We start from the raw sequence: 21880 nt of genomic DNA, 5'->3' as shown, positions 1-21880 counted from the left end.
ATTTTGTTATGTTAGGCCTTCGAAGACTGTCTGCCGTCACTCCTTCCACTAGACTTCCACTGACCATACACTGCTGCCCATGTACCCCTGGAACCAATTTAAAATTGCCTACAGCCAGCCCAATTTTTTTATTTTAGGCCTTCGATGCCTGTCTGCGGTCCATTCTTTCAACTACTACTACACTGACCAGGGCACTGCTGCCCAAGTACCCCTGGAACCAATTTAAAATTGACTACAGCCATGTGTTAATATTTTAGGCCTTCGATGCCTGTCTGTGGTCACTCCTTCCACTAGGCCTCCACTGACCACACCACTGCTGCCCGTGTACCCCTGGAACCAATTTAAAATTGCCTACAGCCATGTGTGATTATTTTAGGCCTTCGATGCCTGTCTGCGGTCACTCCTTCCACTAGGCCTCCACTGACCACACCACTGCTGCCCGTGTACCCCTGGAACCAATTTAAAATTGCCTACAGCCAGCCCAATTTTTTTATTTTAGGCCTTCGATGCCTGTCTGCGGTCCATTCTTTCAACTACTACTACACTGACCAGGGCACTGCTGCCCGTGTACCCCTGGAACCAATTTAAAATTGCCTACAGCCATGTGTTATTATTTTAGGCCTTCGATGCCTGTCTGCGGTCACTCCTTCCACTAGGCCTCCACTGACCACACCACTGCTGCCCGTGTACCCCTGGAACCAATTTAAAATTGCCTACAGCCATGTGTGATTATTTTAGGCCTTCGATGCCTGTCTGCGGTCACTCCTTCCACTAGGCCTCCACTGACCACACCACTGCTGCCCGTGTACCCCTGGAACCAATTTAAAATTGCATACAGCCAGCCCAATTTTTTTATTTTAGGCCTTCGATGCCTGTCTGCGGTCCATTCTTTCAACTACTACTACACTGACCAGGGCACTGCTGCCCAAGTACCCCTGGAACCAATTTAAAATTGACTACAGCCATGTGTTAATATTTTAGGCCTTCGATGCCTGTCTGTGGTCACTCCTTCCACTAGGCCTCCACTGACCACACCACTGCTGCCCGTGTACCCCTGGAACCAATTTAAAATTGCCTACAGCCATGTGTGATTATTTTAGGCCTTCGATGCCTGTCTGCGGTCACTCCTTCCACTAGGCCTCCACTGACCACACCACTGCTGCCCGTGTACCCCTGGAACCAATTTAAAATTGCCTACAGCCAGCCCAATTTTTTTATTTTAGGCCTTCGATGCCTGTCTGCGGTCCATTCTTTCAACTACTACTACACTGACCAGGGCACTGCTGCCCGTGTACCCCTGGAACCAATTTAAAATTGCCTACAGCCATGTGTTATTATTTTAGGCCTTCGATGCCTGTCTGCGGTCACTCCTTCCACTAGGCCTCCACTGACCACACCACTGCTGCCCGTGTACCCCTGGAACCAATTTAAAAGTGCCTACAGTCAGCCCAATTTTGTTATGTTAGGCCTTCGAAGACTGTCTGCCGTCACTCCTTCCACTAGACTTCCACTGACCATACACTGCTGCCCATGTACCCCTGGAACCAATTTAAAATTGCCTACAGCCAGCCCAATTTTTTTATTTTAGGCCTTCGATGCCTGTCTGCGGTCCATTCTTTCAACTACTACTACACTGACCAGGGCACTGCTGCCCAAGTACCCCTGGAACCAATTTAAAATTGACTACAGCCATGTGTTAATATTTTAGGCCTTCGATGCCTGTCTGTGGTCACTCCTTCCACTAGGCCTCCACTGACCACACCACTGCTGCCCGTGTACCCCTGGAACCAATTTAAAATTGCCTACAGCCATGTGTGATTATTTTAGGCCTTCGATGCCTGTCTGCGGTCACTCCTTCCACTAGGCCTCCACTGACCACACCACTGCTGCCCGTGTACCCCTGGAACCAATTTAAAATTGCCTACAGCCAGCCCAATTTTTTTATTTTAGGCCTTCGATGCCTGTCTGCGGTCCATTCTTTCAACTACTACTACACTGACCAGGGCACTGCTGCCCGTGTACCCCTGGAACCAATTTAAAATTGCCTACAGCCATGTGTTATTATTTTAGGCCTTCGATGCCTGTCTGCGGTCACTCCTTCCACTAGGCCTCCACTGACCACACCACTGCTGCCCGTGTACCCCTGGAACCAATTTAAAATTGCCTACAGCCATGTGTGATTATTTTAGGCCTTCGATGCCTGTCTGCGGTCACTCCTTCCACTAGGCCTCCACTGACCACACCACTGCTGCCCGTGTACCCCTGGAACCAATTTAAAATTGCATACAGCCAGCCCAATTTTTTTATTTTAGGCCTTCGATGCCTGTCTGCGGTCCATTCTTTCAACTACTACTACACTGACCAGGGCACTGCTGCCCAAGTACCCCTGGAACCAATTTAAAATTGACTACAGCCATGTGTTAATATTTTAGGCCTTCGATGCCTGTCTGTGGTCACTCCTTCCACTAGGCCTCCACTGACCACACCACTGCTGCCCGTGTACCCCTGGAACCAATTTAAAATTGCCTACAGCCATGTGTGATTATTTTAGGCCTTCGATGCCTGTCTGCGGTCACTCCTTCCACTAGGCCTCCACTGACCACACCACTGCTGCCCGTGTACCCCTGGAACCAATTTAAAATTGCCTACAGCCAGCCCAATTTTTTTATTTTAGGCCTTCGATGCCTGTCTGCGGTCCATTCTTTCAACTACTACTACACTGACCAGGGCACTGCTGCCCGTGTACCCCTGGAACCAATTTAAAATTGCCTACAGCCATGTGTTATTATTTTAGGCCTTCGATGCCTGTCTGTGGTCCCTCCTTCCACTAGGCCTCCACTGACCTGTCTACTGCGGCCCGTGTACCCCTTGAACCAACCTAATAAAATATTTAAAAAATTAATTTGATTATAAAAAATAAGATCGTGTTGAGATCTCAAATGCAGACATTTTAACAATCAAAACAAACACACAACAAATATCTGGAACTGTACTACAAAGGTCCAACAGCTACAATTTCTTTCTCCTGCAAGAAGTTAACTGAAAGTTTTTTGGAGTTGTTAACACAGATATGGCATCCACCGAGTGTTGTCCTGTCGCGTCTCCTTTAAATTATTTCCAATAAGATGTTAAACTATTAATTTAATAAAATCAATAATTAAAAAAATAATTGAGTAAGTCAAAAGCACATTGCAAATAAACATTAATTACAAATCAAGAAGCATGGCGCGTCCGAGGGTGAGTAGATACCGAATAAGAATATAATCACCCTCGGACGCGCAATGCTTATTTACAACAGCCTTCCTTCCTAAGAATCAGCCCTTCCGTGGTGTAGAGAGAGGTTGTTGTTACACTCCAAGGTGTTCCCCAGGTTGCCTTTCCTGAGCTTCGATCTTCCGGCTCTCGTTTAGTAGCTGTTGGAAACTACGCTGCATTAGGCCTACTAATTGTGTATGGGTGAAACAGTGGCGCATCTGCGGTCCCTCCTTCCACTAGGCCTCCACTGACCTGTCTACTGCGGCCCGTGTACCCCTTGAACCAACCTAATAAAATATTTAAAAAATTAATTTGATTATAAAAAATAAGATCGTGTTGAGATCTCAAATGCAGACATTTTAACAATCAAAACAAACACACAACAAATATCTGGAACTGTACTACAAAGGTCCAACAGCTACAATTTCTTTCTCCTGCAAGAAGTTAACTGAAAGTTTTTTGGAGTTGTTAACACAGATATGGCATCCACCGAGTGTTGTCCTGTCGCGCCTCCTTTAAATTATTTCCAATAAGATGTTAAACTATTAATTTAATAAAATCAATAATTAAAAAAATAATTGAGTAAGTCAAAAGCACATTGCAAATAAACATTAATTACAAATCAAGAAGCATGGCGCGTCCGAGGGTGAGTAGATACCGAATAAGAATATAATCACCCTCGGACGCGCAATGCTTATTTACAACAGCCTTCCTTCCTAAGAATCAGCCCTTCCGTGGTGTAGAGAGAGGTTGTGTTACACTCCAAGGTGTTCCCCAGGTTGCCTTTCCTGAGCTTCGATCTTCATGCTCTCGTTTAGTAGGTGTCGGAAAGTAGGCTGCATTAGGCCTACAAATTGGGTATGGGGTGGAGAGAGATGGTGTGTTACACTCCAAGGTGTTCCCCAGGTTTCCTTGCCATTGCTTCGGTCTTCCGACTCTCGTTTAGTAGTTGTAGAAAAGTACACAGCATTAGGCCTACAAAATGGGTATGGGGTGGAGAGAGATGGTGTGTTACACTCCAAGGTGTTCCCCAGGTTGCCTTTCCTGAGCTTCTATCTTCAGGCTCTCATTAAATTGTGGTTAAATGGAACAACTGCATTTGGCGTACTAGTTGGTTTGGGGCCTACTATCGGTGTCTGCCACTCCTTGCTGTTCTCCTGGTTTCCTGTCCTGAAATTCCATTTTCAGCCTCTTGTTAAGTAGTTGTTAATGTTAGACTGCATTTGGCCTACTAGTTGGGTTGGGGCCTACTATCGGTGTCTGCCACTCCTTGCTGTTCTCCTCCACTGAACAAAGCTGTGCCGCCTGTTTACTACGGTTGCCAATTTTGAACTGCATTTCGACTACTTACTGATTTGGCCCTACTCTCTGTGTCAGCCTCTCATTCCAGTTGTCCTCCACTGCAATGCCCCCTGGTTATTCCTGTGTTACCAATTTTGAACTGCATTTAGCCCACTTTCTTCTTTGGGCCTATATCTGTGTTTCCACTTCATCGTGCCCATTGCCCAGCCAGTGATAGATGAGTCTGCTGGTACATTGACCCATAACGCAACATTCCCCGTGCACGCTACACAACAACATTGTGACCCTGCTGAAAGTCAGGTTGCTCTTCCCGCATACCATACCACCTTACACGGGGACAAAGAGGAAGGTGCAGATGAAAGTGCAGGTTCCTTCATCAGGTGGGGGGAGGAATACTAGTTGGCGACGTCACTGGCACAGGGCCTCTCATAGTACGCAAAAGTGTTGCTGCCGGTGGGAGGCGCCCCCGCCGTGCAAACACACCGCTGTACTTTGAGGGGCCCTGTGCCAGTGCCAATGCCAACGAGTGGGCCCCCCCTGCTTGCTCAGGATCACAGCACTTGCAAAGTTGAAATACTTACCTCTCCCTGCTCCACTGCCGTGACGTGGTCCAGATTTACTGGGCCCACTAATTACTTGAACCAGCCCTACCCCCCACAACTTTAGCCAAATGACCCCCAATTTCAAATGCCTTCCAATTATTTTAAGGTAAATTACGCTTGACAAGCTTCATTAAGAAGAATGGATGGTTTTGACATTAAAATGGGCACTCTAGGTGTTTTCCTGGCCCCCACTCACTGCCGACTATGCTGCCCCATTGACTTGCATTGGGTTTCGTGTTTCGGTCGATCCCGACTTTACGTCATAATCGGCCGATTTCACTCGACCCGACTTTGGACATAGTCGGGTTTCGCAAAACCCGGCTCGACTCTAAAAAGGTCAAGGTCGCTCAACTCTACTGGAGAACACCTTGGAGTGTAACACACCATCTCTCTCCACCCCATAGCCAATTTGGAGGCCTAATGAAGTGTAGTTTCCAACAACTACTAAACGAGAGCATTAAGATCGAAGCTCTGGAAAGGCAACCTGGAGAACACCTTGGAGTGTAACACACCATCTCTCTCCACCCGATACCCATTTTGTAGGCCTAATGCAGTGTAGTTTTCTACAACTACTGAACGAGAGTTGGAAGACCGAAGCAATGGCAAGGAAACCTGGGGAACACCTTGGAGTGTAACACACCATCTCTCTCCACCCGATACCCATTTTGTAGGCCTAATGCAGTGTAGTTTTCTACAACTACTAAACGAGAGTCTGAAGACCGAAGCAATGGCAAGGAAACCTGGGGAACACCTTGGAGTGTAACACACCATCTCTCTACACCCGATACCCATTTTGTAGGCCTAATGCAGTGTAGTTTTCTACAACTACTAAACGAGAGTCGGAAGACCGAAGCAATGGCAAGGAAACCTGGGGAACACCTTGGAGTGTAACACACCATCTCTCTCCACCCGATACCCATTTTGTAGGCCTAATGCAGTGTAGTTTTCTACAACTACTAAACGAGAGTCTGAAGACCGAAGCAATGGCAAGGAAACCTGGGGAACACCTTGGAGTGTAACACACCATCTCTCTCCACCCGATACCCATTTTGTAGGCCTAATGCAATGTAGTTTTCTACAACTACTAAACGAGAGTCGGAAGACCGAAGCAATGGCAAGGAAACCTGGGGAACACCTTGGAGTGTAACACACCATCTCTCTCCACCCGATACCCATTTTGTAGGCCTAATGCAGTGTAGTTTTCTACAACTACTAAACGAGAGTCTGAAGACCGAAGCAATGGCAAGGAAACCTGGGGAACACCTTGGAGTGTAACACACCATCTCTCTCCACCCGATACCCATTTTGTAGGCCTAATGCAGTGTAGTTTTCTACAACTACTAAACGAGAGTCGGAAGACCGAAGCAATGGCAAGGAAACCTGGGGAACACCTTGGAGTGTAACACACCATCTCTCTCCACCCGATACCCATTTTGTAGGCCTAATGCAGTGTAGTTTTCTACAACTACTAAACGAGAGTCTGAAGACCGAAGCAATGGCAAGGAAACCTGGGGAACACCTTGGAGTGTAACACACCATCTCTCTCCACCCGATACCCATTTTGTAGGCCTAATGCAGTGTAGTTTTCTACAACTACTAAACGAGAGTCGGAAGACCGAAGCAATGGCAAGGAAACCTGGGGAACACCTTGGAGTGTAACACACCATCTCTCTCCACCCCATACCCAATTTGTAGGCCTAATGCAGCCTACTTTCCGACAACTACTAAACGAGAGCATGAAGATCGAAGCTCAGGAAAGGCAACCTGGGGAACACCTTGGAGTGTAACACACCCTCTCTCTACACCACGGAAGGGCTGATTCTTAGGAAGGAAGGCTGTCGGAAAGAAGCAGGGCGCGTCCGAGGGTGATTATATTCTTATTAGGTATATACTCACCCTCGGACGCGCCCTGCTTCTTTATTTGTAATGAATGTTTATTTGCAATGTGGTTTTGACTTACTCTATTTTTTGGTAAATAATGATTTTATTATTTTCATTGTTTTGCATCTTCTTGGCAATAATATAAAGAAGACGCGACAGGACAACACTCGGTGGATGCCATATCTGTGTTTTAAATTGAAAAAAACTTTCAGTTAACTACTTGCAGGAGAAAGTTATTGTAGCTGGTGGCCATTTTTAGTACTGTACCAGATTTTTGTTGTATGTGTTTGTTTTTAATGTTAAAATGTCTGCATTTGATATCTCTCCAGTATTTTCTTTTTTATAAGCAAAATACTTATTTTTATATTTTCTGATGTTGGTTCAAGGGGTACACGGGCAGCAGTAGACAGGTCAGTGGAGGCCTAGTGGAAGGAGGGACCGCAGACAGGCTTCGAAGGCCTAACATAATAAATTGGGCTGGCTGTAGGCAATTTAAAATTGGTTCCAGGGGAACACGGGCAGCAGTGGCCTGGTCTGTGTAGTAGTAGTGGAAAGAATGGGCCGCAGACAGGCTTCGAAGGCCTAACATAACAAAAATTGGGATGTAGGCAATTTACAATTGGTTCCAGGAGAACACGGACAGCAGTAGACAGGTCAGTGGAGGCCTAGTGGAAGGAGGGACCGCAGACAGGCTTCGAAGGCCTAACATAATAAATTGGGCTTGCTGTCGGCAATTTAAAATTGGTTCCAGGGGAACACGGGCTGCAGTAGCCAGGTCAGTGTAGTAGTAGTGGAAAGAACGGGCCGCAGACAGGCTTCGAAGGCCTAACATAACAAAAATTGGGCTGTAGGCAATTTAAAATTGGTTCCAGGGGAACACGGGCAGCAGTAGACAGGTCAGTGGAGGCCTAGTGGAAGGAGGGACCGCAGACAGGCTTCGAAGCCCTAACATAATAAATTGGGCTTGCTGTCGGCAATTTTAAATTGGTTCCAGGGGAACACGGGCAGCAGTGGCCTGGTCAGTGTTGTAGTAGTGGAAAGAACGGGCCACAGACAGGCTTCGAAGGCCTAACATAACAAAAATTGGGCTGTAGGCAATTTAAAATTGGTTCCAGGGGAACACGGGCAGCAGTAGACAGGTCAGTGGAGGCCTAGTGGAAGGAGGGACCGCAGACAGGCTTCGAAGCCCTAACATAATAAATTGGGCTTGCTGTCGGCAATTTTAAATTGGTTCCAGGGGAACACGGGCGGCAGTAGCCAGGTCAGTGTAGTAGTAGTGGAAAGAACGGGCCGCAGACAGGCTTCGAAGGCCTAACATAACAAAAATTGGGCTGTAGGCAATTTAAAATTGGTTCCAGGGGAACACGGGCAGCAGTAGACAGGTCAGTGGAGGCCTAGTGGAAGGAGGGACCGCAGACAGGCTTCGAAGCCCTAACATAATAAATTGGGCTGGCTGTAGGCAATTTAAAATTGGTTCCAGGGGAACACGGGCAGCAGTAGACAGGTCAGTGGAGGCCTAGTGGAAGGAGGGACCGCAGACAGGCTTCGAAGGCCTAACATAATAAATTGGGCTGGCTGTAGGCAATTTAAAATTGGTTCCAGGGGAACACGGGCAGCAGTGGCCTGGTCAGTGTAGTAGTAGTGGAAAGAACGGGCCGCAGACAGGCTTCGAAGGCCTAACATAACAAAAATTGGGCTGTAGGCAATTTAAAATTGGTTCCAGGGGAACACGGGCAGCAGTAGACAGGTCAGTGGAGGCCTAGTGGAAGGAGTGACCGCAGACAGGCTTCGAAGGCCTAACATAAGAAAAATGTCAATACAATGGTATTGACAGTGCCAGGCATTGAAGGATGTCAGCGCATAGACTAAACATTGGTGGAGCTGTGAGAGAAAATTTTGCAAGTGGTAGAGCACTGTTTGAGCTGGGGGGGGGACTGTCTTGTGGCCGGCGGTACAGGCCCAGGGCCCCTCATATTACAACGGTGTGTCTGACGTTGGGTGCGCACCACCACCGCCAGACACTTTATTGTACTATGAGGGACCTAGTGGCAGTGCCGTCGACCAAAAGCGGGCACACCCACCTCCTCAGACAAACAGTACTCTCACGGGTGCTGGCGCCAAGTGGCGATACCACGGCCCCGTGTGGGGACTTTGGCCATTTAGGGAGGTGTTAACATGTCGGATGCTGGACAATCAGGTGCTGCAAATTACGAGATTGGAAAAGTCGTTCAGAATAGTCCACAGGCAATACCTTTACATAGGAAAGCTAGGTGTCAGCCGGGCAAGGTGGGGCAAAAGATTTCGAAATCCAGTTGTGGTTCATTTTAATGAAGGTTAGATCATCTACATTTTGGGTAGCCAGACGAGTCCTTTTTTCTGTTAGTATTGAACCTGCAGCACTGAATACTCTTTCTGATAGGACACTAGCTGCCGGGCAAGCAAGCTCCTGCAATGCATATTCTGCCAATTCTGGCCAGGTGTCTAATTTTGATGCCCAGTAATCAAATGGGAATGACGGTTGAGGGAGAACGTCGATAAGGGATGAAAAATAGTTAGTAACCATACTGGACAAATGTTGTCTCCTGTCACTTTGAATTGATGCTGCAGTACCTGTCCTGTCTGCGGTCATAGCAAAATCACTCCACAACCTGGTCAGAAAACCCCTCTGGCCAACGCCACTTCTGATTTCTGCCCCTCTAACACCTCTGGTCTGCTGGCCCCTGCAGCTCGTGTTAGAACGATCACGGGCGCTGTGTGCAGGGAATGCCAGAAGCAAACGGTCAACAAGAGTTGATTGTTTGGTTGCTAATATTAGTTCCAAGTTCTCATGTGGCATTATATTTTGCAATTTGCCTTTATAGCGAGGATCAAGGAGGCAGGCCAACCAGTAATCGTCATCGTTCATCATTTTTGTTATGCGTGTGTCCCTTTTGAGGATACGTAAGGCATAATCCGCCATGTGGCCCCAAGTTCCAGTTCTCAAATCTGTGGTTGTGCTTGGTTGAGGGGCAGTTTCAGGCAAATCCACGTCACTTGTGTCCCTCCAAAAACCAGAACCCGGCCTTGCCGCGCCAACAATTTCCACTGGCCCCGGAAAAGCTTCCTCATTAAAAATATAATCATCCCCATCATCCTCCTCGTCCTCCTCCTCCTGTTCGCCCGCTACCTCGTCCTGTACACTGCCCTGGCCAGACAATGGCTGACTGTCATCAAGGCTTTCCTCTTCCTCAGCTGCAGACGCCTGATCCTTTATGTGCGTCAAACTTTGCATCAGCAGACGCATTAGGGGGATGCTCATGCTTATTATGGCGTTGTCTGCACTAACCAGCCGTGTGCATTCCTCAAAACACTGAAGGACTTGACACATGTCTTGAATCTTCGACCACTGCACACCTGACAACTCCATGTCTGCCATCCTACTGCCTGCCCGTGTATGTGTATCCTCCCACAAAAACATAACAGCCCGCCTCTGTTCACACAGTCTCTGAAGCATGTGCAGTGTTGAGTTCCACCTTGTTGCAACGTCTATGATTAGGCGATGCTGGGGAAGGTTCAAAGAACGCTGATAGGTCTGCATACGGCTGGAGTGTACGGGCGAACGGCGGATATGTGAGCAAAGTCCACGCACTTTGAGGAGCAGGTCGGATAACCCCGGATAACTTTTCAGGAAGCACTGCACCACCAGGTTTAAGGTGTGAGCCAGGCAAGGAATGTGTTTCAGTTGGGAAAGGGAGATGGCAGCCATGAAATTCCTTCCGTTATCACTCACTACCTTGCCTGCCTCAAGATCTACAGTGCCCAGCCACGACTGCGTTTCTTTCTGCAAGAACTCGGACAGAACTTCAGCGATGTGTCTGTTGTCGCCCAAACACTTCATAGCCAATACAGCCTGCTGACGTTTGCCAGTAGCTGCCCCATAATGGGAGACCTGGTGTGCAACAGTGGCAGCTGCGGATGGAGTGGTTGGCCGACTGCGGTCTGTGGACGAGGTCTCGCTTCTGCAGGAGGACGAGGAGGAGGAGGGGGTGCGAACGGCTACAGCCAACTGTTTCCTAGACCGTGGGCTAGGCAGAACTGTCCCAAACTTGCTGTCCCCTGTGGACCCTGCATCCACCACATTTACCCAGTGTGCCGTGATGGACACGTAACGTCCCTGGCCATGCCTACTGGTCCATGCATCTGTTGTCAGGTGCACCTTTGTGCTCACAGATTGCCTGAGTGCATGGACGATGCGCTCTTTAACATGCTGGTGGAGGGCTGGGATGGCTTTTCTGGAAAAAAAGTGTCGACTGGGTAGCTCGTAGCGTGGTACAGCGTAGTCCATCAGGGCTTTGAAAGCTTCGCTTTCAACTAACCGGTAGGGCATCATCTCTAACGAGATTAGTCTAGCTATGTGGGCGTTCAAACCCTGTGTACGCGGATGCGAGGCTAAGTACTTCCTTTTTCTAACCATAGTCTCATGTAGGGTGACCTGGACTGGAGAGCTGGAGATCGTGGAACTAGCGGGGGTGCCGGTGGACATGGCAGACTGAGAGACGGTGGGAGATGGTATTGTTGCCGCCGGTGCCCTAGATGCAGTGTTTCCTACTACGAAACTGGTGATTCCCTGACCCTGACTGCTTTGGCATGGCAAAGAAACCTGCACAGATACTGCAGGTGGTGCAGAAAATGGTGGCCCTACACTGCCGGAAGGGATGTTGCGTTGATGACTAGCTTCATTGGCCGAGGGTGCTACAACCTTAAGGGACGTTTGGTAGTTAGTCCAAGCTTGCAAATGCATGGTGGTTAAATGTCTATCCATGCAACTTGTATTGAGACTTTTCAGATTCTGCCCTCTGCTTAAGGTAGTTGAACATTTTTGACAGATGACTTTGCGCTGATCAATTGGATGTTGTTTAAAAAAATGCCAGACTGCACTCTTTCTAGCATCGGATACCTTTTCAGGCATTGCAGACTGAGCTTTAACCGGATGGCCACGCTGTCCTCCAACAGGTTTTGACTTTGTCACGCGTTTTGGGCAAGATACGGGCCCGGCAGATGGAACCTGTTGCGATGTTGATGCCTGCTGCGGCCCCTCCTCCTCCGCTTCAGAACTGCTGCCGCCTGCACCCTGTTCCCCCAATGGCTGCCAATCGGGGTCAAGAACTGGGTCATCTATTACCTCTTCTTGTAGCTCGTGTGCAACTTCGTCTGTGTCACCGTGTCGGTCGGTGGTATAGCGTTCGTGATGGGGCAACATAGTCTCTGATTCTTGATCAGCACCCTGCGAGGGCAATGTTGTGGTCTGAGTCAAAGGACCAGCATAGTAGTCTGGCTGTGGCTGTGCATCAGTGCACTCCATGTCAGATTCAACTTGTAATGGGCATGGACTTTTAACTGCTTCACTTTCTAAGCCAGGGACGGTATGTGTAAAGAGCTCCATGGAGTAACCCGTTGTGTCGCCTGCTGCATTCTTCTCTTTTGTTGTTTTTGCTGAAGAGGACAAGGAAGCGACTTGTCCCTGACCGTGAACATCCACTAACGACGCACTGCTTTTACTTTTACCAGTTTCACGAGAGGAGGCAAAAGAGCTAGAGGCTGAGTCAGCAAGATAAGCCAAAACTTGCTCTTGCTGCTCCGGCTTTAAAAGCGGTTTTCCTACTCCCAGAAGAGGGAGCGTTCGAGGCCTTGTGTAGCCAGACGACGAACCTGGCTCCACAGCTCCAGACTTAGGTGCAATATTTTTTTTCCCACGACCACCTGATGCTCCACCACTACCACTACCCTCATTACCAGCTGACAATGAACGCCCCCGGCCACGACCTCTTCCACCAGACTTCCTCATTGTTTTAAAAACGTTACCAAACTAACGGTATTTGTTGCTGTCACACAACTTACACGGTGAGCTATAACTTCAGTATGATTTAGCTACCCCTTTACAGGTGGGTGAGACCACAACGAAAATCAGGCACAATGTTACACACTCTGTTGTTGGTGGCAACAAATGAGAGAGATGCCACACACGCAGGACTGTCACTGAAGCGCAAATGTAAATATTAATCTCCCACTGATTTGTTTTTTTTTTTTTAAAAGGGAGACTTTAGAAAAAAAAAATAATAAAAAAAAAATGATTTTTTAAGGAAGAATTTATAAACCAAATAAAATGAAATGATTGTTTCAGGGAGAATTTAGAAAACAAATAAAAAAAAAAATAGGCTTTCTATGGCCCACTGAGTGAGAGAGGACGCACACAGGAGTCAGGAGTGGCACACAAGCCCAGAGGCCAATATTTATCTCCCACTGATTGATTTAGTGATTTTTTCAGGTAGATTTTGGAACCCAAATCAAGCAAAAAAATAAATAGGCTTTCTATGGCCCACAATTGGAGAGAGAGAGAGAGATGGCACACCCAGGAGTCAAGACTGGCACACAAGCAGAAAGGGCAATATTAATCTCCCACTGATTTGATTTTTTTTTTTTTTTCAGGGAGACTTTAGAAAAAAAAAATACAAAAAAAAAGATTTTTTCAGGAATAATTTAGAAACCAAATAAAATAAAATGATTGTTTCAGGGAGAATTTGGAAAACAAATAAAAAAAAAATAGGCTTTGTAGGGCCCACTGAGTGAGAGATGACGCACACAGGAGTCAGGAGTGGCACACAAGCCCAGAGGCCAATATTTATCTCCCACTGATTGATTTAGTGATTTTTTCAGGTAGATTTTGGAACCCAAATCAAGCAAAAAAATAAATAGGCTTTCTATGGCCCACAATTGGAGAGAGAGAGAGAGATGGCACACCCAGGAGTCAAGACTGGCACACAAGCAGAAAGGGCAATATTAATCTCCCACTGATTTGATTTTTTTTTTTTCAGGGAGACTTTAGAAAAAAAAATACAAAAAAATGAATTTTTCAGGAAGAATTTAGAAACCAAATAAAATGAAATGATTGTTTCAGGGAGAATTTAGAAAACAAATAAAAAAAAAAATAGGCTTTCTATGGCCCACTGAGTGAGAGAGGACACACACAGGAGTCAGGAGTGGCACACAAGCCCAGAGGCCAATATTTATCTCCCACTGATTGATTTAGTGATTTTTTCAGGTAGATTTTGGAACCCAAATCAAGCAAAAAAATTAATAGGCTTTCTATGGCCCACAATTAGAGAGAGAGATGGCACACCCAGGAGTCAAGACTGGCACACAAGCAGAAAGGGCAATATTAATCTCCTTCTGATTTGATTTTTTTTTTTTTTTCAGGGAGACTTTAGAAAAAAAAAATACAAAAAAAAAGATTTTTTCAGGAATAATTTAGAAACCAAATAAAATAAAATGATTGTTTCAGGGAGAATTTAGAAAACAAATAAAAAAAAAAAATAGGCTTTGTAGGGCCCACTGAGTGAGAGATGACGCACACAGGAGTCAGGAGTGGCACACAAGCCCAGAGGCCAATATTTATCTCCCACTGATTGATTTAGTGATTTTTTCAGGTTGATTTTGGAACCCAAATCAAGCAAAAAAAATAAATAGGCTTTCTATGGCCCACAATTGGAGAGAGAGAGAGAGAGATGGCACACCCAGGAGTCAAGACTGGCACACAAGCAGAAAGGGCAATATTAATCTCCCAATGATTTGATTTTTTTTTTTTTTCAGGGAGACTTAAAAAAAAAAATACAAAAAAATGAATTTTTCAGGAAGAATTTAGAAACCAAATAAAATGAAATGATTGTTTCAGGGAGAATTTAGAAAACAAATAAAAAAAATAGGCTTTCTATGGCCCACTGAGTGAGAGAGGACGCACACAGGATTCAGGAGTGGCACACAAGCCCAGAGGCCAATATTTATCTCCCACTGATTGATTTAGTGATTTTTTCAGGTAGATTTTGGAACCCAAATCAAGCAAAAAAATTAATAGGCTTTCTATGGCCCACAATTGGAGAGAGACAGATGGCACACCCAGGAGTCAAGACTGGCACACAAGCAAAAAGGGCAATATTAATCTCCCACTGATTTGATTTTTTTTTTTGTTTTTCAGGGAGACTTTAGAAAAAAAAATACAAAAAAAATGATTTTTTCAGGAATAATTTAGAAACCAAATAAAATAAAATGATTTTTTCAGGGAGAATTTAGAAAACAAATAAAACAAAAAATAGGCTTTCTAGGGCCCACTGAGTGAGAGATGACGCACACAGGAGTCAGGAGTGGCACACAAGCCCAGAGGCCAATATTTATCTCCCACTGATTGATTTAGTGATTTTTTCAGGTAGATTTTGGAACCCAAATCAAGCAAAAAAATAAATAGGCTTTCTATGGCCCACAATTGGAGAGAGAGAGAGAGATGGCACACCCAGGAGTCAAGACTGGCACACAAGCAGAAAGGGCAATATTAATCTCCCACTGATTTGATTTTTTTTTTTTCAGGGAGACTTTAGAAAAAAAAATACAAAAAAATGAATTTTTCAGGAAGAATTTAGAAACCAAATAAAATGAAATGATTGTTTCAGGGAGAATTTAGAAAACAAATAAAAAAAAATAGGCTTTCTATGGCCCACTGAGTGAGAGAGGACGCACACAGGAGTCATGAGTGGCACACAAGCCCAGAGGCCAATATTTATCTCCCACTGATTGATTTAGTGATTTTTTCAGGTAGATTTTGGAACCCAAATCAAGCAAAAAAATTAATAGGCTTTCTATGGCCCACAATTGGAGAGAGAGAGATGGCACACCCAGCAGTCAAGACTGGCACACAAGCAGAAAGGGCAATATTAATCTCCCACTGATTTGATTTTTTTTTTTTTTCAGGGAGACTTTAGAAAAAAAAAATACAAAAAAAAAGATTTTTTCAGGAATAATTTAGAAACCAAATAAAATAAAATGATTGTTTCAGGGAGAATTTAGAAAACAAATAAAAAAAAAATAGGCTTTGTAGGGCCCACTGAGTGAGAGATGACGCACACAGGAGTCAGGAGTGGCACACAAGCCCAGAGGCCAATATTTATCTCCCACTGATTGATTTAGTGATTTTTTCAGGTAGATTTTGGAACCCAAATCAAGCAAAAAAATAAATAGGCTTTCTATGGCCCACAATTGGAGAGAGAGAGAGAGATGGCACACCCAGGAGTCAAGACTGGCACACAAGCAGAAAGGGCAATATTAATCTCCCACTGATTTGATTTTTTTTTTTTCAGGGAGACTTTAGAAAAAAAAATACAAAAAAATGAATTTTTCAGGAAGAATTTAGAAACCAAATAAAATGAAATGATTGTTTCAGGGAGAATTTAGAAAACAAATTAAAAAAAAATAGGCTTTCTATGGCCCACTGAGTGAGAGAGGACGCACACAGGAGTCAGGAGTGGCACACAAGCCCAGATGCCAATATTTATCTCCCACTGATTGATTTAGTGATTTTTTCAGGTAGATTTTGGAACCCAAATCAAGCAAAAAAATTAATAGGCTTTCTATGGCCCACAATTGGAGAGAGAGAGAGAGATGGCACACCCAGGAGTCAAGACTGGCACACAAGCAGAAAGGGCAATATTAATCTCCTTCTGATTTGATTTTTTTTTTTTTTTCAGGGAGACTTTAGAATAAAAAATACAAAAAAATGAATTTTTCAGGAAGAATTTAGAAACAAAATAAAATAAAATGATTGTTTCAGGGAGAATTTAGAAAACAAATAAAAAAAAATAGGCTTTGTAGGGCCCACTGAGTGAGAGAGGACGCACACAGGAGTCAGGAGTGGCACACAAGCCCAGAGGCCAATATTTATCTCCCACTGATTGATTTAGTGATTTTTTCAGGTAGATTTTGGAACCCAAATCAAGCAAAAAAATTAATAGGCTTTCTATGGCCCACAATTGGAGAGAGAGAGAGAGATGGCACACCCAAGAGTCAAGACTGGCACACAAGCAGAAAGGGCAATATTAATCTCCCACTGATTTGATTTTTTTTTTTTTTCAGGGAGACTTTAGAAAAAAAAATACAAAAAAAATGATTTTTTCAGGAATAATTTAGAAACCAAATAAAATAAAATGATTTTTTCAGGGAGAATTTAGAAAACAAATAAAACAAAAAATAGGCTTTCTAGGGCCCACTGAGTGAGAGATGACGCACACAGGAGTCAGGAGTGGCACACAAGCCCAGAGGCCAATATTTATCTCCCACTGATTGATTTAGTGATTTTTTCAGGTAGATTTTGGAACCCAAATCAAGCAAAAAAATAAATAGGCTTTCTATGGCCCACAATTGGAGAGAGAGAGAGAGATGGCACACCCAGGAGTCAAGACTGGCACACAAGCAGAAAGGGCAATATTAATCTCCCACTGATTTGATTTTTTTTTTTTTCAGGGAGACTTTAGAAAAAAAAATACAAAAAAATGAATTTTTCAGGAAGAATTTAGAAACCAAATAAAATGAAATGATTGTTTCAGGGAGAATTTAGAAAACAAATAAAAAAAAATAGGCTTTCTATGGCCCACTGAGTGAGAGAGGACGCACACAGGAGTCAGGAGTGGCACACAAGCCCAGAGGCCAATATTTATCTCCCACTGATTGATTTAGTGATTTTTTCAGGTAGATTTTGGAACCCAAATCAAGCAAAAAAATAAATAGGCTTTCTATGGCCCACAATTGGAGAGAGAGAGAGAGATGGCACACCCAGGAGTCAAGACTGGCACACAAGCAGAAAGGGCAATATTAATCTCCCACTGATTTGATTTTTTTTTTTTTCAGGGAGACTTTAGAAAAAAAAAATACAAAAAAAAAGATTTTTTCAGGAATAATTTAGAAACCAAATAAAATAAAATGATTGTTTCAGGGAGAATTTAGAAAACAAATAAAAAAAAATAGGCTTTGTAGGGCCCACTGAGTGAGAGATGACGCACACAGGAGTCAGGAGTGGCACACAAGCCCAGAGGCCAATATTTATCTCCCACTGATTGATTTAGTGATTTTTTCAGGTAGATTTTGGAACCCAAATCAAGCAAAAAAATAAATAGGCTTTCTATGGCCCACAATTGGAGAGAGAGAGAGAGATGGCACACCCAGGAGTCAAGACTGGCACACAAGCAGAAAGGGCAATATTAATCTCCCACTGATTTGATTTTTTTTTTTTTCAGGGAGACTTTAGAAAAAAAAATACAAAAAAATGAATTTTTCAGGAAGAATTTAGAAACCAAATAAAATGAAATGATTGTTTCAGGGAGAATTTAGAAAACAAATAAAAAAAAAAATAGGCTTTCTATGGCCCACTGAGTGAGAGAGGACACACACAGGAGTCAGGAGTGGCACACAAGCCCAGAGGCCAATATTTATCTCCCACTGATTGATTTAGTGATTTTTTCAGGTAGATTTTGGAACCCAAATCAAGCAAAATAATTGATAGGCTTTCTATGGCCCACAATTAGAGAGAGAGATGGCACACCCAGGAGTCAAGACTGGCACACAAGCAGAAAGGGCAATATTAATCTCCTTCTGATTTGATTTTTTTTTTTTTTTCAGGGAGACTTTAGAAAAAAAAAATACAAAAAAAAAGATTTTTTCAGGAATAATTTAGAAACCAAATAAAATAAAATGATTGTTTCAGGGAGAATTTAGAAAACAAATAAAAAAAAAATAGGCTTTGTAGGGCCCACTGAGTGAGAGATGACGCACACAGGAGTCAGGAGTGGCACACAAGCCCAGAGGCCAATATTTATCTCCCACTGATTGATTTAGTGATTTTTTCAGGTAGATTTTGGAACCCAAATCAAGCAAAAAAATAAATAGGCTTTCTATGGCCCACAATTGGAGAGAGAGAGAGAGATGGCACACCCAGGAGTCAAGACTGGCACACAAGCAGAAAGGGCAATATTAATCTCCCACTGATTTGATTTTTTTTTTTTCAGGGAGACTTTAGAAAAAAAAATACAAAAAAATGAATTTTTCAGGAAGAATTTAGAAACCAAATAAAATGAAATGATTGTTTCAGGGAGAATTTAGAAAACAAATTAAAAAAAAATAGGCTTTCTATGGCCCACTGAGTGAGAGAGGACGCACACAGGAGTCAGGAGTGGCACACAAGCCCAGATGCCAATATTTATCTCCCACTGATTGATTTAGTGATTTTTTCAGGTAGATTTTGGAACCCAAATCAAGCAAAAAAATTAATAGGCTTTCTATGGCCCACAATTGGAGAGAGAGAGAGAGATGGCACACCCAGGAGTCAAGACTGGCACACAAGCAGAAAGGGCAATATTAATCTCCTTCTGATTTGATTTTTTTTTTTTTTTCAGGGAGACTTTAGAATAAAAAATACAAAAAAATGAATTTTTCAGGAAGAATTTAGAAACAAAATAAAATAAAATGATTGTTTCAGGGAGAATTTAGAAAACAAATAAAAAAAAATAGGCTTTGTAGGGCCCACTGAGTGAGAGAGGACGCACACAGGAGTCAGGAGTGGCACACAAGCCCAGAGGCCAATATTTATCTCCCACTGATTGATTTAGTGATTTTTTCAGGTAGATTTTGGAACCCAAATCAAGCAAAAAAATTAATAGGCTTTCTATGGCCCACAATTGGAGAGAGAGAGAGAGATGGCACACCCAAGAGTCAAGACTGGCACACAAGCAGAAAGGGCAATATTAATCTCCCACTGATTTGATTTTTTTTTTTTTTCAGGGAGACTTTAGAAAAAAAAATACAAAAAAAATGATTTTTTCAGGAATAATTTAGAAACCAAATAAAATAAAATGATTTTTTCAGGGAGAATTTAGAAAACAAATAAAACAAAAAATAGGCTTTCTAGGGCCCACTGAGTGAGAGATGACGCACACAGGAGTCAGGAGTGGCACACAAGCCCAGAGGCCAATATTTATCTCCCACTGATTGATTTAGTGATTTTTTCAGGTAGATTTTGGAACCCAAATCAAGCAAAAAAATAAATAGGCTTTCTATGGCCCACAATTGGAGAGAGAGAGAGAGATGGCACACCCAGGAGTCAAGACTGGCACACAAGCAGAAAGGGCAATATTAATCTCCCACTGATTTGATTTTTTTTTTTTTCAGGGAGACTTTAGAAAAAAAAATACAAAAAAATGAATTTTTCAGGAAGAATTTAGAAACCAAATAAAATGAAATGATTGTTTCAGGGAGAATTTAGAAAACAAATAAAAAAAAATAGGCTTTCTATGGCCCACTGAGTGAGAGAGGACGCACACAGGAGTCAGGAGTGGCACACAAGCCCAGAGGCCAATATTTATCTCCCACTGATTGATTTAGTGATTTTTTCAGGTAGATTTTGGAACCCAAATCAAGCAAAAAAATAAATAGGCTTTCTATGGCCCACAATTGGAGAGAGAGAGAGAGATGGCACACCCAGGAGTCAAGACTGGCACACAAGCAGAAAGGGCAATATTAATCTCCCACTGATTTGATTTTTTTTTTTTTCAGGGAGACTTTAGAAAAAAAAAATACAAAAAAAAAGATTTTTTCAGGAATAATTTAGAAACCAAATAAAATAAAATGATTGTTTCAGGGAGAATTTAGAAAACAAATAAAAAAAAATAGGCTTTGTAGGGCCCACTGAGTGAGAGATGACGCACACAGGAGTCAGGAGTGGCACACAAGCCCAGAGGCCAATATTTATCTCCCACTGATTGATTTAGTGATTTTTTCAGGTAGATTTTGGAACCCAAATCAAGCAAAAAAATAAATAGGCTTTCTATGGCCCACAATTGGAGAGAGAGAGAGAGATGGCACACCCAGGAGTCAAGACTGGCACACAAGCAGAAAGGGCAATATTAATCTCCCACTGATTTGATTTTTTTTTTTTTCAGGGAGACTTTAGAAAAAAAAATACAAAAAAATGAATTTTTCAGGAAGAATTTAGAAACCAAATAAAATGAAATGATTGTTTCAGGGAGAATTTAGAAAACAAATAAAAAAAAAAATAGGCTTTCTATGGCCCACTGAGTGAGAGAGGACACACACAGGAGTCAGGAGTGGCACACAAGCCCAGAGGCCAATATTTATCTCCCACTGATTGATTTAGTGATTTTTTCAGGTAGATTTTGGAACCCAAATCAAGCAAAATAATTGATAGGCTTTCTATGGCCCACAATTAGAGAGAGAGATGGCACACCCAGGAGTCAAGACTGGCACACAAGCAGAAAGGGCAATATTAATCTCCTTCTGATTTGATTTTTTTTTTTTTTTCAGGGAGACTTTAGAAAAAAAAAATACAAAACAAAAGATTTTTTCATGAATAATTTAGAAACCAAATAAAATAAAATGATTGTTTCAGGGAGAATTTAGAAAACAAATAAAAAAAAAAAAATAGGCTTTGTAGGGCCCACTGAGTGAGAGATGACGCACACAGGAGTCAGGAGTGGCACACAAGCCCAGAGGCCAATATTTATCTCCCACTGATTGATTTAGTGATTTTTTCAGGTTGATTTTGGAACCCAAATCAAGCAAAAAAAATAAATAGGCTTTCTATGGCCCACAATTGGAGAGAGAGAGAGAGAGATGGCACACCCAGGAGTCAAGACTGGCACACAAGCAGAAAGGGCAATATTAATCTCCCAATGATTTGATTTTTTTTTTTTTTTCAGGGAGACTTAAAAAAAAAAAATACAAAAAAATGAATTTTTCAGGAAGAATTTAGAAACCAAATAAAATGAAATGATTGTTTCAGGGAGAATTTAGAAAACAAATAAAAAAAATAGGCTTTCTATGGCCCACTGAGTGAGAGAGGACGCACACAGGATTCAGGAGTGGCACACAAGCCCAGAGGCCAATATTTATCTCCCACTGATTGATTTAGTGATTTTTTCAGGTAGATTTTGGAACCCAAATCAAGCAAAAAAATTAATAGGCTTTCTATGGCC

The sequence above is a fragment of the Ranitomeya imitator genome, chromosome 1 (genome assembly GCF_032444005.1).
Source record: "Ranitomeya imitator isolate aRanImi1 chromosome 1, aRanImi1.pri, whole genome shotgun sequence".
Taxonomy (NCBI): domain Eukaryota; kingdom Metazoa; phylum Chordata; class Amphibia; order Anura; family Dendrobatidae; genus Ranitomeya; species Ranitomeya imitator.
The sequence above is the reverse complement of the archived record's forward strand: the minus strand, read 5'-3'. Positions refer to the sequence as shown.